This window comes from Rhinoraja longicauda, chromosome 19 (assembly GCF_053455715.1).
Source record: "Rhinoraja longicauda isolate Sanriku21f chromosome 19, sRhiLon1.1, whole genome shotgun sequence".
Classification (NCBI taxonomy): domain Eukaryota; kingdom Metazoa; phylum Chordata; class Chondrichthyes; order Rajiformes; family Arhynchobatidae; genus Rhinoraja; species Rhinoraja longicauda.
In genome coordinates this window covers 33396406-33402112 of record NC_135971.1, presented here as the reverse complement: position 1 = coordinate 33402112, position 5707 = coordinate 33396406, and positions in this window count along the sequence as shown.

The following is a 5707-nucleotide window of genomic DNA, read 5'->3' as shown; positions in this document are numbered from 1 at the left end:
CAATGACTATGCGTATTTCATTGTGATGTCACAAAGTCGAAATATTATCGTCCTGACGTCGAACAGAAACTACCGCACTAAAATACACAGAACATCTCACCACAGCATTTCCTGCTCCCTCTCTACTTCCCATTATGAATTCATTCATCTCATTCTGATATCAGCAACCATGGGGAAAATCATCTTTGATAGAAGCCTTTTATGCACCGTTTAAAATCGCTGAGCACGTCGACGTTATGCAATGCACATTTGTACTTATATTTTGTCTGCACATTAGCAGAACGCTGTATCATTTTATTCTGCATTCTCGTTTAAAAAAAAATCTTTACTCTACGTATGTATGGCTTGATTTTATTCATGCATGGAATGATTTGACTGGATATCACGCAAAGGGTTTTTCACTGTATCTAGTTACCCGTGTCAATAATAAACCAAACGTTGTATTTCTCCATTGCAGCACAGTCACATGATGAGAGAATGGAGCAACTGGGATTTTATTAACTGGAATTCCGAAGGATGAGAGGGGTTCTTATGGAAACATATAAGATTATTAAAGGATTGGCACGTAGGATGCAGGAAACATGTTCCCGATGTTGGGGGAGTCCAGAACCAGGGGCCACAGTTTAAGAATAAGGGGTAGGCCATTTAGAACTGGGATGAGGAAAAACTTTTTCACACAGAAAGTTGTGAATCTGTGGAATTCTCTGCCTCAGAAGGCAGTGGAAGCTGATTCATTGGATGCATTCAAAGGAGAGTTAGATAGAACTCCTAGGGCTAGCTAATACCACCAAGTCTCCCAGTCTTCTGCCCACTGGAGACTATTTATGATGGCTATTATGGCGATTTTGAGGGCCCAGTGACTGTCCTTCGAAGGTTCTGTATTAAATCAAGCACTGAGCTATTCTTGCATGTGTCCGAGAAAGAAAGTTTTATCTTATCCTTTAGCTAAACATCCTTGTCGGCTGCTCCATAATTTCCCAGTTATTCTAAGCGAGCCCAGGCATTTTCTCAAGCATCTAATTGTTTCCTAAAGTCAGCCTACTTGCTTAACATACGGTGCTGTTAGCAGAAATTTCATCTTCGGTGAAAAGCCTGTTTACCTTTTCCAATACATCAAGACCATAATGAACCCTACTACACAACATCGACATGCCATGCATATAAAATTCCAAACGGGCGTTGCTTAAAAATCCTTGTCCTCTCTCCCTGTGACACCTAACCCTCAAACCCTCCAGCAACATTAACAGCCTCCCTCCCCATTCTTCCCATCCCTTATTATATAAAATTCTATAGGATCGCTGCTTAGAATTCTCTTTAAATGGAATGGAACAGTCGCTGCCTCTCTGATCCACCCTTTATTGTACATTTAATGGAATAACATGAGATCCATCCAGTGAAGCATTTGTATCCTTTCCAAAATGAAGTCACCAGAATGAAACACAATATTATGGCTCTGTCATCACAACCTCCCAGAAATGTTGGGGTAGATGGAGTCTAGCAGGAGGGAGGAACTAAATAAAACCAGTATTGATAAAGAACTAATAAGGGAGATGAAAGTGGATCAAATGATTGATAGTTTTCCAGAGCTACGAGAACTAAATGTGTGACTATAGAAATGGTGGATGAATTGGAATGATTTTTCAGATTCAGGAGATTCTAATGAATTGGAAATAATGAATAAAAACTCAAAATCTGGGGAGGTGTAGAAAAACAGGGAATTATAGACAGCCAGTCTGTCTTCAATGATTTTGAGAATGCTGTCGCCCATGATAAAAACACATAAAAGGAGAGCACTTGGAGAAGAATAATAGGATTGGACAAGACAAACACACTTGTGGCATATTGATGCAGTCATGACCTTTGCAATTACACAGCTCCTGGATTTTAGATTCAATCTTGACAGTCTGCAACTTTTGAAAGTGGACATCTAGCTTCACTGAATGGATCAAATGTTATTCCATTAAATATACAATAAAGGGATGGATCAGAGAAGCAGCGACTGTTCCATTTAAAGAGAATTCTAAGCAGCGATTCTATAGAATTTTATATAATAAGGGATGGGAAGAATGGGTGGGGAGGTTGTTCACGTTGCTGGAGGGGTTGAGGGCTCGATGTCACAGGGAGAGAGGATAAAGATTTCCTACCACGTTCTAAACAAATACTTGTTAGTAGAATCATTGCTATTATATATTGACCATGGCAAAGGTGGGTGGAAGGATAGGAGGTGTACAGGCAGGAGCAATATTTTTTTTAATACAGGATTTGTGTAATTAGTGTGCAAGGAGTGGGCAAATACATGGCACCTACTACATAACATAAATAAATAAGAAGCTATTCAATTTGGTGAGAATAACAGGAAGTCAAATTATCTGAATTGAATTAGATATAATAAAGGAATCCTTTGTTCAACATTCACTGAAACCAAGCGTGCAGGCGCATTGGGTAATTTAAGAAGGCAAATGGTATAACAGCCTTCATAATAAAATGATCCAGTCTGTTCGAACTCCTTCCATCGGGCAGACGATACAAGGCCTTCTACGCCCGCACCTCCAGACTCAGGAACAGCTTCATCCCCAGGGCCATAGCTGCTATGAACCGTTCCTGCTGAGCCGGATGGTCACAACGCATAGATCAACTTGCACATTACCCTGTCTAAAACTGTTACAATTGTTTCGTTGGGTTGCTGTTGTCTAAATTACTTAAATTATTGCATCGTATGGGAGGCGCATTCCCAATCTCGTTGTACCCCTGGGTACAATGACAATAAAGATATATTGTATTGTATTGTATTGTATTGTATCAGCTATGCCTTTCTGTATTTTACTTCAGGTCGTGTCATAGCAGCAGAATTAAGCCATTGAACCCCCTCCGCCATTCAACCATGCTTGAGTAATCATTCCCTCTCAACCCCATTTACCTACCCTCTCCCTATAACCTTTGGCACCCGTACTAATCAAGAACCTGTCAATTTGTGCTTTAAAAATATCCAATAACTCAGCCTCCACTGCTCTCTGTGGCTGTGAATTCCACAGCCTCACCGCCCTCTGACTAAAGAAGTTACTCCTCATCCCTTTTGAAAGATACATCATGTTATTCTGAGACATGTACTTGCCAATACCATGGCATCTGTAGTTTTGGTCTCCTGATCTTTGGAAGAATGTTCATGTTATGGAAGGAGTGCTGTGAAGGTTCATCGGATTTCAGGGTTGGGAGGACTAATGAATGAATGGTGATTAGGGCAATTAGTTTTACATCAGTCCGAGCTCTAAAGTGATTAGGACCATTTAAAAATAACTATAAAATTGTTATGGGACTGTGCAGATTCAAGAGAGTCAAAAGTCAAGAGTGTTTCATTGTCATATGTCCCAGATAGAACACTGAAATTCTTACTTGCTGCAGCACAACAGAATATGTAAACATCGTATACTGTAAACATTATAATAAACGAGAGAAAAAAACATTACACACACGCATGCATACGGGATATCAGGTCAGTTCAGGACTCAGTGGTCACTATCTGGACATCAGGCATAAAGGTGAGATGAACAGCGATTACTTCTCCCACAGAATGATGAACTTGTAGAATGTTATACCACTGGAAGCAGTTGAACACAGATCATTAAATTTATTCAAGGAGTTATATGTTATTTGTATGGTCAAAGGATCAGAAATGATGTGGAGAAATAAAAGGAAAAAAAACTGCAGATGCTGGTTTAAATCGAAGGTAGACACAAAATGGTGGAGTAACTCAGCGGGTCAAGCAGCATCTCTGGAGAGAAGGAATGGGTGACGTTTCTGGTCGAGACCCTTCTTCAGGGTCTCGACCCGAAACATCACCCATTCCTTCTCTCCAGAGATGCTGCCTGACCCGCTGAGTTACTCCACCATTTTGTGTCTGCCTTTGTGAGAAATAAGAGGATCAATGTACAAAATTTGGGTCACAATTGATCACATTGAATAATAGTTGTGGCTCAAATTCCTGAATTCCTATCACTTTTATGTTCTACATTTCAAAATGTTTGTATTTATCCTGCCCACATTTCCTCTGCATAGAAGAACATGATAACTGGGTTTGCTTAAAGGGAACAGAGACCCTGGTGCCTACGCCTTTATGCAGATAAGACAGATGCATATATTGGTTCAGTGTTAACAAAGTGAGGACATATCAGAAATAATGTTCTGAACACATTGCTATTTCAATGTGTTTACTCAAGATGCAAAAATGAATACTACTGTGTTTATATGCAATGCACTGAAAATGTACTAACCTATATTAAAAATATCTTTGGACAAAATAACCAAAACATGGTAATCGAATCTCCCTGGGCAAGTCTTCTGCCCCCTGCCCACCACCACTTTCAGAAGTAGCTCTTTTCCACTTGTGGAGAAGAGCAGAATTCAGCACATCTATGCAATAAAACCCAGCAGAGAATTCGACAGAGAATGCTCCCTCTCCTCCCCTCCCACCCATGACTGGTGAGAATGAGGTACCAGATCAATGAATAGCATTTAGAGGGAGGCTGGGCAAACACAAAAGAGAAAAGAACAGTAGGTTCGACATTGGAGAATCCAGCATAGACTTGCCAACCATTTTGCAGATCGCATAAGGTGGGAAGAGACTCAGGTGGAACGTAGGCACCAGTATTAATAGGATAGGCAGAGTGGCCTGTTCCTACAAACTTGTCTCCACTACAACCTTGTATTACTTTGCTTGCCAATGCATTTTTGATCATTTTGTTTCCAATCTTTCTTTAAAAAATACAAAATCAACTTTGACGGATAACTGTGATTGATGCTGTTGCAAATAAATGGAGGCAATACATTTTCTTAACCACAATTTAATTTTGTGCCGCATATTAATTGACCATATATATCTTGGCTTTACTTTGCAAAATGAAGCCATTATAATACAGGGTGCAATCCAATGTATTTACTTGCATTTAATGCCCATTTATTTTCAAAAATCTTACACTCAATGGTCTGGTCATAAAGCACATTCTACAGGCAACTATTATCCGGTGAATTCTCAAGAGCAAAGTAGCCACGTAAAATGAACTTGATCACTGTACCAGCAGTAACTGTGGATAATTTTATATTCTTATGGATGATGAATTATTTGCACGAGGTTAGAAATGTACAAACAATCAAGACTTTTTGACATCATCAAATAACCAAGCATTCTGTAACAACATTTGTTGGTGCTGAGTCCCAAACTAAATGCAGTGTTAAACCAACATTTATTCAATCCAATAATGACTGCAGTTAATGGAATCTGCAGCTCGAAACAGAAGGGTGAACAAATTCAATGGCTCAAGCAAAATTATTGGGACAAATGGTTTATGTCATAAATAGGGTCAAGAACCTGCATCAGGCATGTAAGGGAAGAGGATGGATTGCCAATACATAGCAACCAGGGAGGAATACATAGCAACCAGGTAGGTCAAAAGTAGAACAAGGTGGGGAGAAGATAATGGGTAGATGGAAACAGGTAGGGGAAGAGGAGGAAGAGGTGAACAACAGGAGAACAAACTTTCCAAGTGAGACAGAGGTTCATTTGAACCTCTTCCAACTTTATCTACTGCATTCAGTGCTCACACTGTGGTCTTCTCTACATTGGAGAAACTAGCTGAAACGTCAACCATTTTGTAGAGCACATACCCTTTGAAGCAAAGATCATCCTGAAATCTGTTGTATGATATTTTAACAC